General features: G+C 44.4%; 1 protein-coding gene across 3 annotated transcripts in view; it reads left to right on the plus strand.

Annotated features, from left to right (window-relative positions):
• LOC122946477 (unconventional myosin-If-like) overlaps nt 1–22,708 on the plus strand; it is a 1,093,167-nt gene that overhangs the window by 629,674 nt on the left and 440,785 nt on the right. The window lies entirely within an intron of this gene.

A 22,708-nucleotide genomic window follows, 5' to 3' on the forward strand; every position in this document is an offset into this window, starting at 1 on the left:
CCAGGGCTGCGTGAAAACGCAGAATATAGAACATGCTGCGATTTTCACGCAATGTAGAACTGATGCGTGAAAAACAATGCTCATGTACACAGCCCCATTGAAATGAATGGGTCAAGATTCAGTGTGGGTGCTATGCATTCACGTCACGCATTGCACCCGTGCGGAAAACTCGCTTGTGTGAAAGGGGCCTAACTGTTACCCAGCCAGCTACCTCAAAGATATACACCCTCGAACGGCTGTTCCAGGACTGCATACATCATGCAAAATGTGCACTGGACTGCGTTGTCAATTGTGCAACACATACTAAATGGGGATTACAACAGTAAAAAAGTAAAACAGTAAATATGATTTACACTTAGACCCTGTCTGCTGTAGTTGAAGCATTGCCTAGAATTAAGCAACCACACACAAGGAAATTATATCCAACCTTAGTTTCCTGCTCCTTGTCCTAAACTCCTTTTCTTTAACTCCACTTAATAAGAAGCCCACTTAGTAGAGCAAGCCCTGGAGAGTTCAGTGGTTCAATTTATAGCAACTGGTTGCCCAGGGCACCCTTAATCAAGCAGAAAAAAAAAGGGTTTAAATGGCAATACACAGCAGCAAAAAAAAAATTATATTTAATTATGTTGTGCAATCAGTAAATCATATTACAAGCGTCTATGCAAAATATAATAATGTTAAAGGATAGATATGAACCCTTGCTCTGCACAAACCATGACAAATCTTGTATAATCGGTTAGGATGGTCACACAACTTATAAATTATCAAGCCTGGTATTGACTATGCAATGAGAGAGTTACCTCTGAAATCAATATTTAGGTCTTTTATTCAGTAATATGCATCTTTGCTGAATAGTGACAATATTGATGTAGCACTTGTAACAACTATACATCCGCCAACAGTGGGGAATTTGCTAAATATCAGGTTCTTTCTCCTGGGTTTTCTTTTTTTCTTTGGGTTTTCTTGGTTCCCCCTTGTCTTTTTCCTGTTGCTCTTTTTGTTTCCGTTCTGTTACTCTTTCTCATGTGTGCGTGGTTTTGTCACTACCCTTTGCTAGGTCGTGACTCTGTGTCTGCACGTGCGGTTGCCTTCGGCAACTTGGTTTGCATGTGAGGCACATTTCCTTGGATGTGGTGTTTCCCCATTTTAGTATGCACGGGGTTAAGGTTTGTCTGCTAGGTGTGGTAGTTGTGACCTCAGGCCTCCTTATATGTTGGCGTGGTGGAGTGTGAGGTCAGTTTGATTTTGTTGTCGGTCTGTGTTGGAGCTCTGCTCCCTGGCTGTATGTCTTGGTCTGTGTGAGCCACTCCTATTTATTATTTTGTTTACCTTGCACTGTCTGTGTGTCCTCTCTGGTGTGTTTCTGTCACTCATCACCCCCACCTGATGTATGTAGTAATGGTGTGGGTCTTGCCTGGAGGTTTGATTGTGGTGTGTTGCTCCTGAAGGGGCTTGCTTTCCCAGAGGGGTTTAAGCGAAGACAAGACTGTGGGTTTCCCAGCCTGGAGCCTCCTTCCATCATGGCTGCGGCAGGTAAGTGTGGATAGCATTGTTATGTTTCTGTGTATCTTATCTGCCGTACTGTTTATCCCATGGTCTTGCATCCTGTTTGCTACTGGGCCTCTGGAGACACCATTGATCTGTTGTGAAGGATGAATGGATGGTCTCTGTCCTGTCATCAGGCCTAGGCCATAGCAGGGATAGCAGGGTCCTAGGTTGGTGAGCATGAGCCCCCTTACCTTCTGAGGTGGCTAATGCACTAGTAGTCTAGGGAGAGCTCAGGGTAACATTAGGAGGTGACCTGCTCCCTGTTCCCTGCTATCTGGCATTGCAGCCACTGTCATTGCACTGTGGGGGGTTTTCCCCACTCCCCATTGTGACAGGTTTATGATCATAAACTTATCAGTTAGACACACCTTCCTAGCTTGGAGTTTTCCAATCATTGTCATATGATGAGGGCTGTGAGGTCATTGTATTACCCAAAATGCACTTCTGCTGTTGGTGTAATGTTACTAATTTACCCCTAGGTGACACTATTACCTAAGCTATTAGTATCATTCTATTAAGAGTTAAATATCAAAGTTAGACTTTATCTTACATTCCATACACATAACCTAAGGAACCTAAATCAAAGCTAGAGGGATTAATTCTGACACGTATACCAATTAAGCACAGACTTTTGGGTACCGTTTGTCATTTTCCCAAGCTATCAGAATTATGGTACCGATAAGACATACAATATATGTTGTACTCTCACAGAGATGTGTCTCGTCTGTTACTCCAACGGGTGATTGATTGTTAGTTAAAATAACACATCTTACTAACAGAGCTTAGCGCTGGGAGAAGGAGAAACACGGCGGCACTGCCCCCACTATTAAAGCCGCTTCTGATAGATGTCAAAGTCAGCGTTCGTGAGGTCTAAAGCAATCCAAATTGGATCGCATCTCCTTACTTAAGGAGAGAGGAATTAGTTCCACAAAATCTCGCTTCGCTTTTTCATTTCAATACAGTGCAGCCGCAGACACAGTTAAACGGGTGATAAAACAGAATTGGGACCTCCTGAGAGGGGATTCCTCTCTCAGTAGCGTGAATGATGAACAACCCTTGATCGCTTTTAGAAGATGCCCAACACTTAAAAATAAACTCGTCAGGAGTGTTTTCTCTACACCCAAGAGCGAGACTTGGCTTGATAAGCCTAAGGGCAACTTTAACCACTTCAGCCCCGCTAGGTGAAACCCCCTTCATGACCAGAGCACTTTTTACACTTCGGCACTACACTACTTTCACCGTTTATCGCTCGGTCATGCAACTTATCATACAAATGAATTTTACCTCCTTTTCTTCTCACTAATAGAGCTTTCATTTGGTGGTATTTCATTGCTGCTGGCATTTTTACTTTTTTTGTTATTAATCAAAATGTAACGATTTTTTTGCAAAAAAATGACATTTTTCACTTTCAGCTGTAAAATTTTGCAAAAAAAACGACATCCATATAAAAAATTTTCGCCAAATTTATTGTTCTACATGTCTTTGATAAAAAAAAAATGTTTGGGCAAAAAAAAAAAATGGTTTGGGTAAAAGTTATAGCATTTACAAACTATGGTACAAAAATGTGAATTTCACTTTTTGAAACAGCTCTGACTTTCTAAACACCTGTCATGTTTCCTGAGGTTCTACAATGCCCAAACAGTAGAAAAACTCCACAAATGACCCCATTTCGGAAAGTAGACACCCTAAGGTATTCGCTGATGGGCATAGTGAGTTCATAGAACTTTTTATTTTTTGTCACAAGTTAGCGGAAAATGATGATGATTTTTTTTTTTTTCTTACAAAGTCTCATATTCCACTAACTTGCGACAAAAAATAAAAAATTCTAGGAACTCACCATGCCCCTCACAGAATACCTTGGGGTGTCTTCTTTCCAAAATGGGGTCACTTGTGGGGTAGTTATACTGCCCTGGCAATTTAGGGGCCCAAATGTGTGAGAAGAACTTTGCAATCAAAATGTGTAAAAAATGACCGGTGAAATCCAAAAGGTGCACTTTGGAATATGCGCCCCTTTGCCCACCTTGGCAGCAAGAAAGTGTGACACATCTGGTATTGCCGTACTCAGGAGAAGTCGGGGAATGTGTTTTGGGGTGTCATTTTACATATACCCATGCTGGGTGAGAAAAATATCTTGGTCAAATGCCAACTTTGTATAAAAAAATGGGAAAAGTTGTCTTTTGCCAAGATATTTCTCTCATCCAGCATGGGTATATGTAAAATTACACCCCAAAACACATTCCCCAACTTCTCCTGAGTACGGCGATACCAGATATGTCACACTTTTTTGCAGCCAAGGTGGGCAAAGGGGCACATATTCCAAAGTGCACCTTTCAGATTTTGCAGGCCATTTTTTACACATTTTGATTGCAAGGTACTTCTCACACATTTGGGCCCCTAAATTGCCAGGGCAGTATAACTACGCCACAAGTGACCCCATTTTGGAAAGAAGACACCCCAAGGTATTCCGTGAGGGGCATGGCGAGTTCTTAGAATTTTTTATTTTTTGTCACAAGTTAGCGGAAAATGATGATTTTTTTTTTTCTCTTTTTTCCTTACAAAGTCTCATATTCCACTAACTTGCGACAAAAAATAAAAAATTCTAGGAACTCGCCATGCCCCTCACGGAATACCTTGGGGTGTCTTCTTTCCAAAATGGGGTCACTTGTGGCGTAGTTATACTGCCCTGGCAATTTAGGGGCCCATATGTGTGAGAAGTACTTTGCAATCAAAATCTGTAAAAAATGACCGGTGAAATCCGAAAGGTGCACTTTGGAATATGTGCCCCTTTGCCCACCTTGGCATCAAAAAAGTGTCACACATATGGTATCGCCGTACTCAGGAGAAGTTGGGGAATGTGATTTGGGGTGTCATTTTACATATACCCATGCTGGGTGAGAGAAATATCTTGGCAAAAGACAACTTTTCCCATTTTTTTATACAAAGTTGGCATTTGACCAAGATATTTTTCTCACCCAGCATGGGTATATGTAAAATGACACCCCAAAACACATTGCCCAACTCCTTCTGAGTACGGCGATACCAGGTGTGTCACATTTTTTTGCTGCCAAGGTGGGCAAAGGGGCACATATTCCAAAGTGCACCTTTCGGATTTTGCAGGGCATTTTTTACACATTTTGATTGCAAAGTTCTTCTCACACATTTGGGCCCCTAAATTGCCAGGGCAGTATAACTACCCCACAAGTGACCCCATTTTGGAAAGAAGACACCCCAAGGTATTCCGTGAGGGGCATGGCGAGTTCCTAGAATTTTTTATTTTTTGTCGCAAGTTAGTGGAATATGAGACTTTGTAAGGAAAAAAGAAAAAAAAAGAAAAATCATCATTTTCCGCTAAATTGTGACAAAAAATAAAAAATTCTAGGAACTCGCCGTGCCCCCCACGGAATACCTTGGGGTGTCTTCTTTCCAAAATGGGGTCACTTGTGGCGTAGTTATACTGCCCTGGCAATTTAGGGGCCCAAATGTGTAAGAAGTACCTTGCAATCAAAATGTGTGAAAAATGGCCTGCGAAATCCGAAAGGTGCCCCTTTGCCCACCTTGGCTGCAAAAAAGTGTCACACATGTGGTATCGCCGTACTCAGGAGAAGTTGGGCAATGTGTTTTGGGGGGTCATTTTACATATACCCATGCTGGGTGAGAGAAATATCTTGGCAAAAGACAACTTTTCCAATTTTTTTATACAAAGTTGGCATTTGACCAAGATATTTTTCTCACCCAGCATGGGTATATGTAAAATGACACCCCAAAACACATTCCCCAACTTCTCCTGAGTACGGCGATACCACATGTGTGACACTTTTTTGCAGCCTAGATGCGCAAAGGGGCCCAAATTCCTTTTAGGAGGGCATTTTTAGACATTTGGATCCCAGACTTCTTCTCACACTTTCGGGCCCCTAAAAAGCCAGGGCAGTATAAATACCCCACATGTGACCCCACTTTGGAAAGAAGACACCCCAAGGTATTCAATGAGGGGCATGGCGAGTTCCTAGAATTTTTTTTTTTGCATAAGTTAGCGGATATTGATTTTTTTTAGTTTTTTTCTCACAAAGTCTCACTTTCCGCTAACTTAGGACAAAAATTTCAATCTTTCATGGACTCAATATGCCCCTCACGGAATACCTTGGGGTGTCTTCTTTCCGAAATGGGGTCACATGTGGGGTATTTATACTGCCCTGGCTTTTTAGGGGCCCTAAAGCATGAGAAGAAGTCTGGAATATAAATGTCTAAAAATGTTTATGCATTTGGATTCCGTGAGGGGTATTGTGCGTCCATGTGAGATTTTATTTTTTGACACAAGTTAGTAGAATATGAGACTTTGTAAGAAAAAACAAAAACAAACAAAAAATTTCCGCTAACTTGTGCCAAAAAAAATGTCTGAATGGAGCCTTACCAGGGGGGGGGGGGTGATCAATGACAGGGGGGTGATCACCCATATAGACTCCCTGATCACCCCCCTGTCATTGATCACCCCCCTGTAAGGCTCCATTCAGACATCCGCATGATTTTTACGGATCCATGGATACATGGATCGGATCCACAAAACACATGCGGACGTCTGAATGGAGCCTTACAGGGGGGTTATCAATGAGCGGGGTGATCAGGGTGATCAGGGTGATCACCCCCCTGTCACTGATCACCCCTCCTGTAAGGCTCCATTCAGACATACGCATGATTTTTTTACGGATCCATGGATACATGGATCGGATCCACAAAACACATGCGGACGTCTGAATGGAACCTTACAGGGGGGTTATCAATGACAGGGGGTGATCAGGGTGATCAGGGTGATCACCCCCCTGTCACTGATCACCCCTCCTGTAAGGCTCCATTCAGACATCCGCATGATTTTTTACGGATCCATGGATACATGGATCGGATCCACAAAACGCATGCGGACGTCTGAATGGAGCCTTACAGGGGGGTTATCAATGACAGGGGGTGATCAGGGTGATCAGGGTGATCACCCCCCTGTCAATGATCACCCCCCCTGTAAGGTTCCATTCAGACATCCGCATGATTTTTTACGGATCCATGGATACATGGATCGGATCCACAAAACGCATGCGGACGTCTGAATGGAGCCTTACAGGGGGGTTATCAATGACAGGGGGTGATCAGTGTGATCACCCCCCTGTCACTGATCACCCCCCCTGTAAGGCTCCATTCAGACATCCGCATGATTTTTTACGGATCCATGGATACATGGATCGGATCCACAAAACGCATGCGGACGTCTGAATGGAGCCTTACAGGGGGGTTATCAATGACAGGGGGTGATCAGGGAGTGTATATAGGTGATCACCCGCCTGTCATTGATCACCCCCCTGTAAGGCTCCATTCAGACGTCCGTGTGCTTTTTGCGGATCCGATCCATGTATCCGTGGATCCGTAAAAATCATACGGACGTCTGAACGGAGCCTGACAGGGGGGTGATCAATGACAGGGCGGTGATCAATGACAGGGGGGTGATCAGGGAGTTTATATGGGGTGATCATGGGTGATCAGGGGTTTATAAGGGGTTAATAAGTGACGGGGGGGTGTAGTGTAGTGTAGTGTGGTGTTTGGTGCGACTGTACTGACCTACCTGAGTCCTCTGGTGGTCGATCCTAACAAAAGGGACCACCAGAGGACCAGGTAGGAGGTATATTAGACGCTGTTATGAAAACAGCGTCTAATATACCTGTTAGGGGTTAAAAAAATTCGGATCTCCAGCCTGCCAGCGAGCGATCGCCGCTGGCAGGCTGGAGATCCACTCGCTTACCTTCCGTTCCTGTGCGCGCGTTCACAGGAAATCTCGCGTCTCGCGAGAAGACGCGTATATGCGTCCAGGAGGAATAAAGCAACCACCTCCCGGACGCATATACGCGTACAGCGGTCGGGAGGTGGTTAAATGCGGTCATTGTTCGTTCTGCACACTCAATGTATGTAGCAAACATCTACACATAGGGGGGGTAACACACACAGTGCGGGAGTTTATTAATTGCCACACCTCTTACGTGGTGTATGTAGTTTTCTGTCCCTGTGGACAGTTTTATATAGGCAAAACCATTTGTCCTCTCTTTGAGCGTATTCATGAGCACGTTGGCTCCATACGTTCGGGTAGAGGCTGCCCACGTCTTATTGATCACATCCGCACCGCCCATGATGCTCATCCACGTTGCCTCTCCTTTGCGGGGGTGGAGTTTGTCCGCCCCATCCCCCGTGGGGGTGACCGGCACCGTCTACTCCTGCAGAGGGAGGCAAGGTGGATAATGCAGACGGGCCCCATGTTATATAGCCGCCATTGACTGCGCTAACATAATACGCTTCCTCCATCCGTTGCATCATTTATTTGTACTGATCCCGCATTTCATCCATGCCGCCTGTTTAGATCCTTGCACTGATGTCCCAATTGGTGTGGGCAGCAGCAAGTGAATCATATTCTTGTTGTGCTTACCTGAATGTATCCGCATTCATTACTACTGTTCGCATGTTTTTAATATATGTAACTTATCCTAGGGCGCACACCTGTGGTTGACGGCGTCGGCCGTCCCCTGTCCGCCCCTTTGAAACGCGTACCAGCGTCATGACGTATCTAGCGGCCTGAGGAAGTGCGATCTCACGCACGAAACGGCCGTCGCCGCCTGCAACACTGTGTCCGTCCCTGGACCCACATTGTATCGACTTCCACATGAAGTTTTGAATAAAGATACCTGCTTCACATCCTAGTGAGTGCCGCAAATCTATTATTTTCCTTCTCTGCATTGTGTACTAACAGAGCTTACACTTAAAATTCTACTCATCATGCTTTAGGACTATATGCGTTCCTAGTTAGAAATATATAAGATAATGGATGCAATAATGTCCTACATAATATTCAACAATATAAAACAATACATAGTTCCTATTGATTTTCTTATAAAAACAAAAACTAAGGTTGATAAGTGTATATAGATATTACAGATTTTCTGCTTCATTAATAGATTCCAAACTGTATCGATAATTAGCACCAGCTGCTTCTAGAGAGAACATCCTTATCTCCTGTCATATATTTATATTGAGACAAGAATGCCTCTTTTCAGACTGGTACAACCATGAGAAGAAATTATCTCAACGGTCCTTCCCATGACCCTCTCTCGGCCATCTTTAAAATACATAACATATAACAATATGGCCTCTTATAGGTATAAATCCACTATAATTAGGATATTTTTATATAATGATATATACCTATTGTGTGGATTCGCTCTGGTAGGCAGGTTAGCGGACACAGAATAGAGAGAAAGTCCACAGAACACAAACATTTACCTTGTTAGCCATTTTTTCATCAGTGGTCCCCAGCAGACTTTAGGGGCCTATTTTCCTGCATGTGGCTCTCAGCCCTTTTGCATGGCACACATCTTCAGATCCCAAACCACAGAGACTCCACAGCTTCACTGTGAGATGGAGGATAATCCACAAAACCTGATTAATGGTGACTGCTTTTTATAAGCCTCCAAAGACCCAGCCTGGAACGTGGGGAGTAGCCACCCACCCAGCAGTTTGGCTACTCCCAAAAAGAGCCGTCCCGGATCGGCTTTACAGCCATACTAAACTGCAAAGCAATAATAACACTTCAGGGAAAAAAAACGTCTCTTACCTCACCGAGGCCAGGAACCTCGGTGACACGTACCGATCATCAATGATGGCCCCTTGTTCCTTCCTACATACCTCCCCCTTTGTTCAACCCTGAGGGGGTGGACACACATTAAACAGTGTACCCGGGACAAGGCATCCGCATTTCCTAGTAACTGGCCTGCCCTGTGTTCCACTAAAAATATGAAATTTAGCAAAGACAATAACCACCGGGTGACCCGGGTATTTCTGTCCTTGGCCTGGTTCAGCCATTTGAGAGGGGAGTGGTCGGTCTTTAGACAAAACTTTCTCCATAACAAATAATTGTGGAGAGGCTCGAGTGCCCACTTGATAGCCAGGCACTCTCTCTCCACTATACTATACCTGGTTTCGGCTGGTGTAAGCTTCCGGATAAGGAAGACAATGGGATGCTCCTCCACTTTGACCTCCTGACACCGTATAGCTCTGAGACCCACCTCAGAGGCATCAGTCTGTACTATAAACTCCCTTCGGAAGTCGGACATCAGCAAAATTGGGGACCCACACAGGGACAACTTCAAAACGGTGAAGGCCTTTTTCGCCTTCTCAGTCCAGTGGACAGTCACTGACTTGCGTCTCTTCAAAAGGCCTGTAAATGGTGCTGTCACGGCCACGGTTATGGCCGTGACTCCTTGGGAGCCGCATACAGTTGCCCACAGTTCGGGTAGTTGTTTCAGCCGCAGCTTGAGGCATGATGTTGAACAGCTATGTGTGCGGTTCCCTTGGAGTTGTGTGCGTGTGTGTATGCACGTTTGTATGTCTGGTGTGCACTTTGTGTTGTCTAGTGTGCACTTTGACACTTTCCTTTCTCTGTGGCTGCCCGTGGCAACGTTTGGTATGTTGTACATGTGGTGGCAGTGTCCCGGCTTTCGGGTTGTCTCCCAGGACGGCTGCCACCCATGTCGTTGCCTGCGGTAACAGCCACAGTGTGATCTTAGTTTGGTCACTTCCCCTTTATGTGTGTTTCCCTTCTCAGGTGCTGGAAGGGTTAACTCCCTTCCCAGTGTGTGTGTGTCACTGGGTGTGTCCGACTGTGGGGTGTGGCTTCTTGGCCTATATAGCCTTGGTGTTGGCATGGCTCAGTAGGTTGCTTCAGTCATGCTTGGCTGGAGCAGTCTCCTGTGCATATTACCTGCCAGTGAGAGCCACCCCTGTGGTCATAAAGATATTGTCGTTATGTTTATGTCTTCTTGTGTGTGATGTTGTATGTGATGTTCTGTTGGGACCTTCCTTATGACTTTGTGCAGTTTACAGTTCTGGATCCTTATTTGCACAGGGATCCAGTCAGCAAGGCTGTGGCAGGTTGGTGGAACTTCTAGTTCACCTGCCATTCCCGTAAAGCTGTCTGTGTTCCCCTTTTCCCAACAGCTTGGCCATTGAGACTCCCGCTCCTGCGTACCTTGGAGGAGTAGGTCGTCTTACCCAGCTCCTAGCTCAGGGATCTGCGGAGGGTAAGTCAGGGCTCCGAGGTTCCTGCGCATGGGTCCTCCTACCTTAAAGTTCGGCCCATGCAGGTAGGAGTTAGGGTCAGGTTAGGGATGCTTGAGGAGGTGACCTGCTCCCTATCCTGTTCTCATGGCCGACTAGCCACAACATCATCTGGCACCGCACGGCTGAGGGTTTCCCCCATCCTCAGCCGTGACAGTATGACCACAGAGGCTTCTCACGTGGCGTTCCCTCGAAAGAGGGTGGAGCATGTACCGCCGTCTGCGGAAGGGGTACATGCGCGTTCTTCGGAGGGAGAGCGTTGTGGGGGTTTTGCCGCTGACGGCGCGGTGAGTGGCTTTTCCCCGCCATTTCCTTCCCGTGTTCGTTTGGCGTCCCCCTGATTTTATTGCAAGTGGTGTTTGTTTGGTGTGCGGTTTTGCACACCTTCGGAAGAGGGTGCAGTATGCAGTGCCATCCCCTTGTGGTCTGCATGCGCGTTCTCCGGAGGGAGAGCGTCCCGGGGGATCACCGTTAATGGCACGGTTGGTGGCTTATTCCCCGCCACCGTACCTTCCGTGTCCGTGTTGGTGATCCCTCGTCCCTCTCCATGTTCCCATCTCTGGTCGTTTGCTGGCAGCACTCCGTAAGTGGTCCGGTTGCGTGCTGGTTAGGAGTGTCTGCTGGCAGCGACTGGAGTGGGGACGTGAGTGGAGAGTCCCCTCATCCATCTCTCAATGGTTCTCTCCCCTGTGTCGCTGGTGCGGGCTGCAGGCCTCGTCGAACTGGCTAGTGTGAGCTGGGAGAGGATGCAGCTGACAGCGACTTTTTGGGAACCATGTCTGAAAATGGACGTCTCCTTCTCCCATCCCCTTGTGTTGAGTCCCTCACGTGTTTTTTTTTGGTAGGGGGGGCTTTGAGGGGTGGGAGTGTCACGGCCACGGTTATGGCCGTGACTCCTTGGGAGCCGCATACAGTTGCCCGCGGTTTGGGTAGTTGTTTCAACTGCAGCTTGAGGCATGATGTTGTTTGCCTCAAGTGCGGTTGCCGCGGACAACAGCTATGTGTGCGGTTCCCTTGGAGTTGTGTGCGTGTGTGTATGCACGTTTGTATGTCTGGTGTGCACTTTGTGTTGTCTGGTGTACAATAAGCGGCAGTAGCCATAGTTGATATCCATGGGTTCACCCCGATGGGGACAGTCGGCTCTTATGTGTCCAGGCTCCTGACACCACCAGCAGACCACCGGTACTGGGTCTGCAGGGGGTACGTCCCAGGTGGATTTTGCTGGCACCACCGGCCGGGTCTGGGGTGGAGATTTCTGGGGTTTGTCCCCTGTAGTTTTCTGGTGGCCTTGTAGCGCTCCACCATGTCGATCATCTCTAAGGCATTACCAGGAGACACCTGGCCGATCCAGTGCTGGAGAGGGTATGGCAAACCCCTCCAGAACACATCTGCTAACAGACAGTCCAGCATAGCAGTGGGAGTCAATACGTTAGGCTGCAGTCATTTTTGAAACCGGTGTAGCAGGTCATAATATTGTGGTCTGGCGGGTTCAGCCGGATTAAATTCCCACTGATGCACCCGCTGGGCCCGGACCAATACATTCACCCCCCGTCTTGCCAGGATCTCACCTTTTACGGTCGGGTAGTCGGCCGATTGATCATCGGGTAGATCGAACAACACTTGCTCGGGTCCAGACGCCAGGAACGGAGTGACGACCTAAGCCCACTGGTCTCGGGGGTAACCTCTTCCTTTACGGCCACCTTTTCAAACACGTGTAATAGAAAGAAGATCCCAGCAGACGTGTCTTTAATGCTTGTGAAGTTTTATTGCATGTAACAATATGTCCATGAAAAAGACGCGTTTCGGCTCAATTGCCTTTCTCAACAGATAGATATACATAGTCAGCAGCTCATATATATACACATATCAATGATTAAAGAAAGGAACCTCCCAGTGACGTAAACGCCCAAAATAGGGGCGGTATATACATAGTCACATGGTAACTGTCACGACCCTTGGTCATGGTTGTGACTCCTTGGGAGCCGCATGCAGTTACTCGCGGTTTTGGTGTTGTGTCAACCGCAGCTGGGGGCACTTAGTGGTTTGCCTCAGGTGCGGTTGCCGCGGATAACAGGCATGCGTGCGGTTGCCCTTGGCAACGTGTTTTATGTGCACTCCCTTTGTCTGTTTGCGGTGCACTATGTCATGTGTTGTATGCACGGAGACACCTTCCTTCACCTGCGGTTGTCCGCGGCAACGTCTGTTGCTGTGTGCATGTGGTGGCAGGGTCTCGGCCTGCTGGCTGTTCCCCAGAACATGGTTGCCACGCATGCCGTTGCTGGCGGTAACAGGTGAGTGTGTTGGTGTGTGTTATGTATTGTGTGTACTTCCCCTTTAAGTTGGTGTTTTCCCTTTCCTGTGGTGCTGGAAGGGTTAATTCTCTTCTCAGTGTGTGTGATGTCACTGGGTGTGTTCTGACCGGTGGGTGTGGCCACTCAGGCCTATAAAGCCTCTGTCTCTGGCTTGGCTCAGTAGGTTGCTCTCAGCCAGGCATAGCTGGAGCAGCCTCCTGTATATTACCATCTACCAGTGGGGGCCTCCCTTCTGGTCATAAACCTTTGTTACACAGTGTTATCTAGGTGTGTGTGGGGTTTTGTGTTATTGCAGCTTATGGTCCAGGGTTCCTGTGTGATGTCTGGTGTGTGCTGTGTTCTTTGGTGTCTTGAACTAACAGCACCTGCACATGGGTTCCTGGTTGTGTTGTCTGTGGCAGGTGAGTGTTGTGTGGATTACTTTTGCCTGTCACTGCCATAGCTGTTTCTGTTTCCCTTTGTAGCTTGGCCACATTAGACTCCTGTTTCTCCGTCTCCAGGAGGAACAGGCTGTCTACCCTGTTCTCTAGTTCAGGGCTGACTTGAGGGCTTGTAGGGACTATAGGTTCCAGCGTTTGAGCCCTCCTACCATCAAGGTCGGCTCATACTGACAGGAGACAGGGTCAGCGTTAGGGACGCAATAGGAGGTGACCTGCTCCCTAATTCTGTGGTCCTGGCCAAGTGGTAACCCTACCATCTCCTGGCACCGCACGGCTGGGGGTTTCCCCCACCGCCAGCTGTGACAGTAACATAGTCAAGATAGTCAATCAAAGAATCAAAAAAGCGCAACAGGTATCAAAATACATGTCAGTAATAATGAAATACTTATAAATATTGTTATTAGATACCAATACAGCTGAGGGACTCCTTCATTCATATGGTCGATGTCTAGAAAAAATATAATGCAAAAAGTTACAACAATAAAAATAAAAATAAAAAGGTGAACAGAAAATATCATTACTAGAAATCAGATATGCATAATTTCATAGTCGCGATTAAGACCTCTTGGATGAAGGGTATCAAGGGTATGAATCCAGTAGGCCTCCCGGCGTAAAAGTAGTTTTTTGATATCGCCACCCCGCCTCGGTCTAGAAATCTGTTCTATGACCTGGAACTTTAATTGAGCAATTGTGTGGTTAAACTTATCAAAATGGGAGGGAACTGGTAAAAGTAAATTTTTTGTCCTGATGGTGGATTTGTGTTTTCCAATGCGGTCTTTGACACTCTGCATAGTTTCCCCAATGTATAACAACCCACAAGGACATTTTATTAGGTATATAACATTGGCTGATTCGCATGTGAAAAAGCCATCAACTGCGTATGTACGTCCAGTATGTGGGTGGTAAACATTGGGCCCTTTGATGACATTAGAGCACTGGAAACAATGGAGACACAGAAAGGGGCCCTTCCGCTGTGTAGCCAGTACCCCCTGTTTAAGAGTACCACGGGTGCTCCCAATATCCGCTCGCACTAGCTTATCTCTATAACTTGTTTTTTTTTTATTACAGATAAGGGGCGGTTTTTGGAATTCCCTGACTTGGGGGTATGCTTTACCTAACAGACACCAATGCTTCTTCACAATATTATCTAATTTAGAATTAAATGGATGGTATTTGTGAATCAATGCCACTCGTGGGCTTTTGTCATGTTCATTTCCAGAGCTACGAGGGATTTCTAACTCATTTAAGGTGTTTGTCAGGATAGATGATGGGTACCCTCTTTCTTCAAACCTGGTGGTCATCTCTTCTATTCTAAGTCCCAGTACTGAGGGATTAGAAACAATGCGTCTAACCCTCTGGTAATGGGACTTTGGAATAGCTTTTTTAAGAGCAGGTGGATGGGCGCTGGTGAAGTGGAGGATACTATTTCTGTCTGTCTCCTTCCGAAATAAATCAGTTGAAAGATTACCATGTAAATCCTTGATGACCCTTGTGTCCAAGAAGCTAACCGTCCGACTATCACTTGTGACTGTAAATTGTAAACCGGTGCGTGCATGGTTCAGGTGTGAAATGAATGCCGTTAGGGTCTCCTGTGACCCCGCCCATATGCAAAAAAAGTCGTCAATAAATCTTTTCCACAATAAAATGTGGTTATAATACCATTGACTACTGTAAACAAAATTATCCTCAAATTGCGACATATATGCATTTGCATAGGGCGGGGCCACATTAGACCCCATCGCGGTCCCCCGCTTTTGCAAATAGTAAGAATCCTCAAACATGAAATAGTTCTCGTATAAGACGAGGTGAAGCAGCTCTACAAAAAATTCCTGCTCTATGAGGGAATAATCACTCCTTTCTAGGAATGACTTGACAGCCTGCACACCTCTATTGTGTTCTATGGAGGTATACAGGCTGACCACATCAATCGTTACTAGTAGACTGTCCAGTGGAACTGGACCCAATTGCGCAATAGTGTTCAAGAAGTCCTGTGTATCAGGCAGGTATGAAGGAATATCTCTTATCAGAGGTGTAAGGACCTTCTCAAGCACTATTGCCAAGGGAGACAAGATAGATCCCACCGAGGCCACGATAGGGCGACCTGGAGGATCATTTAAGGTTTTATGTACTTTAGGGAGCACGTAAAAAACAGGTGTTATCGGTGTTTGGTTGACCAGGAAGGTATGCAAATTACTGTCAAGGACACCCAATGTAGCAAAGTGATCCACAACTTTCAATATTTTACGTTTTATGCAGAAAACTGGATCCGTGTTCAACAATTCATATGTAGCACGATCTGAAACTTGACGGTTCACCTCCGCCACATATTTTGTCCTATCCATCAGGACAATAGCGCCCCCTTTGTCTGCTGGCTTCAAAATGATTCTCTTGTCTTCCATTAATGTTTTAATAGCCATCTTTTCTTCTAGTGTTATGTTGGATGTAAACCGCATTTCACCCCTCTTGATACCATCTATGTGTGTCTTAATGTCCCTGCAGACCAGTTCAATATAGGTCTCAACGGGATGGTAAAATTTGGGGGGCATAAATTTACTCGGGTTCTTCAAGCCTAAATCACTCAAGCATAGGCTAGGTCTTTCGCCATCACCCGGACCAGCAATTCTGTCACCTTTATCCATGAAGTGGGCTTTTAATCGCAATTTGCGAAAAAACTGGTTCAAATCAATATCAAATTGAAAAGTATCAAAATAAGTGGAGGGACTGAATGAAAGCCCTTTCTGGAGGGCCGACATCTGAACGGGACTCAATATTTGTGAAGACAGGTTAATCAGGAGCGACTGTTCCTTACCTGCGAGCGGGTTTGAACAGCTTGACTCGGTCCCGGCTTCGATGCGGCGGCTGCGGTGTTTGCGTCCCGGTGAAATGCGGTTTACATCCAACGTAACACTAGAAGAAAAGATGGCTATTAAAACATTAATGGAAGACAAGAGAATCATTTTGAAGCCAGCAGACAAAGGGGGCGCTATTGTCCTCATGGATAGGACAAAATATGTGGCGGAGGTGAACCGTCAACTTTCAGATCGTGCTACATATGAATTGTTGAACACGGATCCAGTTTTCTGCATAAAACGTAAAATATTGAAAGTTGTGGATCACTTTGCTACATTGGGTGTCCTTGACAGTAATTTGCATACCTTCCTGGTCAACCAAGCACCGATAACACCTGTTTTTTACGTGCTCCCTAAAGTACATAAAACCTTAAATGATCCTCCAGGTCGCCCTATCGTGGCCTCGGTGGGATCTATCTTGTCTCCCTTGGCAATAGTGCTTGAGAAGGTCCTTACACCTCTGATAAGAGATATTCCTTCATACCTGCCTGATACACAGGACTTCTTGAACACTATTGCGCAATTGGGTCCAGTTCCACTGGACAGTCTACTAGTAACGATTGATGTGGTCAGCCTGTATACCTCCATAGAACACAATGGAGGTGTGCAGGCTGTCAAGTCATTCCTAGAAAGGAGTGATTATTCCCTCATAGAGCGGGAATTTTTTGTAGAGCTGCTTCACCTCGTCTTATACGAGAACTATTTCATGTTTGAGGATTCTTACTATTTGCAAAAGCGGGGGACCGCGATGGGGTCTAATGTGGCCCCGCCCTATGCAAATGCTATATGTCGCAATTTGAGGATAATTTTGTTTACAGCAGTCAATGGTATTATAACCACATTTTATTGTGGAAAAGATTTATTGACGACTTTTTTTGCATATGGGCGGGGTCACAGGAGACCCTAACGGCATTCATTTCACACCTGAACCATGCACGCACCGGTTTAAAATTTACAGTCACAAGTGATAGTCGGACGGTTAGCTTTATGGACACAAGGGTCATCAAGGATTTACATGGTAATCTTTCAAGTGATTTATTTCGGAAGGAGACAGACAGAAATAGTATCCTCCACTTCACCAGCGCCCATCCACCTGCTCTTAAAAAAGCTATTCCAAAGTCCCAATACCAGAGGGTTAGACGCATTGTTTCTAATCCCTCAGTACTGGGACTTAGAATAGAAGAGATGACCACCAGGTTTGAAGAAAGAGGGTACCCATCATCTATCCTGACAAACACCTTAAATGAGTTAGAAATCCCTCGTAGCTCTGGAAATGAACATGACAAAAGCCCACGAGTGGCATTGATTCACAAATACCATCCATTTAATTCTAAATTAGATAATATTGTGAAGAAGCATTGGTGTAGGTAAAGCATACTCCCAAGTCAGGGAATTCCAAAATCCGCCCCTTATCTGTAATAAAAATAAAAAAAAAGTTATAGAGATAAGCTAGTGCGAGCGGATATTGGGAGCACCCGTGGTACTCTTAAACAGGGGGTACTGGCTACACAGCGGAAGGGCACCTTTCCGTGTCTCCATTGTTTCCAGTGCTCTAATGTCATCAAAGGGCCCAATGTTTACCACCCACATACTGGACGTACATACGCAGTTGATGGCTTTTTCACATGCGAATCAGCCAATGTTATATACCTAATAAAATGTCCTTGTGGGTTGTTATACATTGGGGAAACTATGCAGAGTGTCAAAGACCGCATTGGAAAACACAAATCCACCATCAGGACAAAAAATTTACTTTTACCAGTTCCCTCCCATTTTGATAAGTTTAACCACACAATTGCTCAATTAAAGTTCCAGGTCATAGAACAGATTTCTAGACCCAGGCGGGGTGGCGATATCAAAAAACTACTTTTACGCCGGGAGGCCTACTGGATTCATACCCTTGATACCCTTCATCCAAGAGATCTTAATCGCGACTATGAAATTATGCATATCTGATTTCTAGTAATGATATTTTCTGTTCACCTTTTTATTTTTATTTTTATTGTTGTAACTTTTTGCATTATATTTTTTCTAGACATCGACCATATAAATGAAGGAGTCCCTCAGCTGTATTGGTATCTAATAACAATATTTATAAGTATTTCATTATTACTGACATGTATTTTGATACCTGTTGCACTTTTTTGATTCTTTGATTGACTATCTTGACTATGTTATCATGTGACTATGTATATACCGCCCCTATTTTGGGCGTTTACGTCACTGGGAGGTTCCTTTCTTTAATCATTGATATGTGTATATATATGAGCTGCTGACTATGTATATCTATCTGTTGAGAAAGGCAATTGAGCCGAAACGCGTCCTTTTCATGGACATATTGTTACATGCAATAAAACTTCACAAGCATTGAAGACACGTCTGCTGGGATCTTCTTTCTATTACACGTGGTAATTATCCTATCCCGTGCGGCGTGCACCTCAGCGTGTGCCGGCCAACTTCTTTTCACCTTTTCAAACACCACCAGATATGTCTCTACGTCATCCAAGGGGGTCATCTTAAGGAACGCCACACGGACAGATTTCCAGGTATTATGGACGTTCTTGGATGCTCGTGCTGCTTGCAACGCCATCACATGTTGTAATAGCAGCTGGTTAGTTTCCTGCTGCTGCTGCTTGTTAGCCTCCCGCTGCTGCAAGTTAGCCTCCACAAGGGCTTTCACGACCACCTCCATTTTGTCAGGGGACACGGTTCGTAACCTTGCCAGCTTAATATAGGATATATACTCGTGCCTGGGAAAAACAAAAAACTTTTCGGCCTTCAGGCCTGCCTCACTGCGTTTGCCCGCATCTGACACCAATTGTGGGGATTCACTATGGTAGTCAGGTTAGCGGATGCAGTATAGAGGCAATTACAAATTCTTTAACTTAAAAAGTTCAGTATTTATTCACACAGAAGGCAAAACAAAATAAGTTTGCAGTCTTGGCATTTGTTCACACCATGGAAAGTCCACAGAACACAAACATGTTAGTAGTTTTTCATCAGCGGTCGCCAGCAGGCTTTAGGGGCCTGTTTTCCAGCATGCGGCTTTCAGCCCTTTTGCACGACACACATCTTAAGATCCCAAACCACAGAGACTCCCCAGCTTCACTGTGATATGGAGGATAATCCACACCACGTGATTAATGGTGGCTTCTTTATATAAGCCTCCAAAGACCCAGCTGGAATGTGGGGAGTAACCACCCACCCAGCACTTTTGCTACTCCCAGTAAGAGCCGTCCCGGATCAGCTTTACAGCCATACTAAACAGCTAAGGTTCCAGACTGCAAAGCAATAATGACACTTCAGGAAAAACGTCTCTTACCTCACTAAGGCTAGGAACCTCAGTGACACGTACCGACCATCAATGATAGCCCCTTGTTCCTTCCTACATTATGAAAATGCACAACAATAAATAATAGCTGGGAATGTTGTACTGCCTAGCTTGAGAGACTGTAGCACATGATATAAATTTGAACAATAACTGATAGCAGCTAATACATTAAATTACTAGTCATTACTGTGATTATAGCAAAAATGTAAAAAAAAAAATTGCATATGTGAACAAATGTGGTGCATGGAGGAAGATCTGAACCAGACTTAAGGCTAGTATATACAGAAATCAACAAAGATCTCCATCATATGCAGGCAAGTTAAAATAAGTCCAACTGTATTCAAAAACTAGCATTAAAAAAGGCACATACTAGAGATAAGGGAACCTTTTGAGATTTAGTTAGTTTCAGGTTCACCAAACTTTTCAGAAAATTCGGTTCAGACTCGAATCGATTCAACACGTACCAAAGTTGCTCCAATTCCACTGAAAATTGTTAGGTAATAACACCCTCTAGTCTAATAGAATGCAGAATTTTTAGGAAAAGATGTAATCTCTTATCATTGTATCATAAATTTTATCCTTCATGTACCATGTAGTTTTACCACTTTATTACACTGTTATATAGTCCACATAGCTTACATATATTTTTGCCATTCACTATAAAATCATTTTTGTAAAGTCTAGATGCTCACTAAAGCCTTTGAACTGAATTCCTTGACAGGTATAATTTCCAAGATGGGGGGTCACTCCTTGGACAGCTCTTTTTTATTTCACATCAGAGGTCTCTTCAAATTCTAACTAGTGCCTAAAAAACATTTCTCCAAAATCTGCCCTCCCAAAGCAATATGGTGCTCCTTCCCTTCTGAACCCTGCAGATTGCTCATACAGCTTTTTACAACCACATATGGGGAATTGCTGTATTGAGGAGAAAATGGTTAACAAATGATGTGGTGCTTTTTCTTCTGTTGAATGAAAAATGTTTGGCTAAAGCAACATTTTATTGGAAAAAAAAATATTAATTTTCATGGCCAAGTGTCTCTAAATTTTATGGAATGCCTATTGAGTCTACAGTAAGTCCTCAGTACATTCCTTGAAAAATTATTTGAGAGGTGTAGTTTCCAAAACAGGGTTAGGCTAGGTCTACACGACGACATTTGTCGTGCGACAAAAAGTCGCGTGACAGATAGGGCTCAACAGTTGTCGCGCAACTTTTTGTTGCACTAATGTCGCGCAACAATTTTTATAATGGCAGTCTATGGTGTCGCACTGCAACATGCGACATGTTGCGACTGCGACGCGACAGTCGCAGAAAAATCCATCTTGAATGGATTTTCTGTGACTGTTGCGTCGCAGTCGCAGCATGTCTCATGTTGCAGTGCGACACCATAGACTGCCATTATAAAAAATGGCGCGCAACATTGGTGCAACAAAATGTTGCACGACAAATGTCGTCGTGTAGACCTAGCCTTACTTCATTTGAGGCTTATTTTTATTTCATATCCGAACCTCGCCAATTATCAGCCAATGCTGCATAAATCATTATATCAGACCTCCAATGTGTAAGGTGCACCTTCACTTTGGAGCCCTGTCTTATATCCAGACTACAGTTAGGGGCCGCATTTAATTTAGGGTATTTCTACAATCAGGAAACAAAGCATATTAATTAAAGAGAGAACATTTCACAATGGCACAAATTAGGCACAACAAATTGCCATATTACCAAAACACTTGTTTTAATTTTTCACCATCCGCTACACATTACTTTCATAAACACCTGTGGGGTCAAAATGCTTACTCCACCTCCTCCACAATGCCGTGAGGGGTGTGTTTTCCAAAATAGGATCACTTTTTTGTTTCCACTGTTGGATTACCCTAGCATCTCTTTTCTGCGACATTGCACCCAAAAATCACTCTACGAAAATAAATATCAGAATTGCTTGGATAGGTAAAAGCATTCCAAAGTTATCGTCGCATGAAGCAACACCTCAGATTTGCAAAATTAAGTTGGGATCGGAAGTCGATTTGTTCAAAAACTTTTGGAAATGCTGTTACCGTACAGCATAAAATGTATTGGCTCCGGGGAGGAAAAACTTGTCTAGGCCAAAGTTGCGCGAGACTTCAGCGAATAACTTCTGTATTCCTACCTGATTATTGAAAAACATTTTAAAATAGTAATCCAAAATCGTATTTGGTATCAAAACTATGGTATCTGGGCCTGGGTCCACCAGAGGATCCTCTGGTTCTCTGTTGGGCCAGTCTGACATGGTATAGACTTTAGATCAATGAAATTAAATATTTTCTAAAGCTTACTCCTTTCACTTCATTCACACCCTCTTCCATCCCATGGATGAGCTTGATGAACATAAGTATTTTTTTAACCATACTAATTACAGTATGTAAGTATGTAACTCATAGACACCCTGACATTTCCTGGGTCCTCTATTGGTCTCTGTTCCCACAACACACTGTCCTCTCAGCCAATAAATTTAATTTTGTACCAATTGTTTTCAAGTAATTTTATTTGCTAGATAACCCGTTTCTTTTCCAACCAAGTAACTATGCATTCAGTGTATTAGATTAATTGAAACTGATTTATCATTTAAGTACACAACTTTTGTAGTATGAAAGTTACAAACTGAATTTCTGCACTGTTTTGAATGCCACCTGCACAAATATTGCATAGGTGCATTTTCTACACTAACGTCACCACTCGTTGGGGTGCGGGGGAGGGGGGGGTAGCTTCCCCACAAAAATTTTCATCTTTTACACCAGTTTTCTGATGAGGCATACTCCAAGTCATAAATTAGACATAGCATCTGGCAGCATGCCTGGTTATCATAGACTGTCGTAAACCACTGGTCTATTATAAATCTTGCCTATTATTTTTATATATTTTAATTTAAAAAAAAGTGTGTAGGTGACTGTATAAAGGTGCAAAAAGTTCCTACATCTTTCATACATAATCAAACATAAAATATAAAAAAAAACTTTGTAAATATTCAGAGGCAAACAGATATAATACATCCCCAAAGAAATCTATAGGTGCATAATACAAGTCTGCACTTTTCAAAGGTTGTACAGAGCCATTAT

Source organism: Bufo gargarizans, chromosome 1 (assembly GCF_014858855.1).
Source record: "Bufo gargarizans isolate SCDJY-AF-19 chromosome 1, ASM1485885v1, whole genome shotgun sequence".
NCBI classification, from domain to species: domain Eukaryota; kingdom Metazoa; phylum Chordata; class Amphibia; order Anura; family Bufonidae; genus Bufo; species Bufo gargarizans.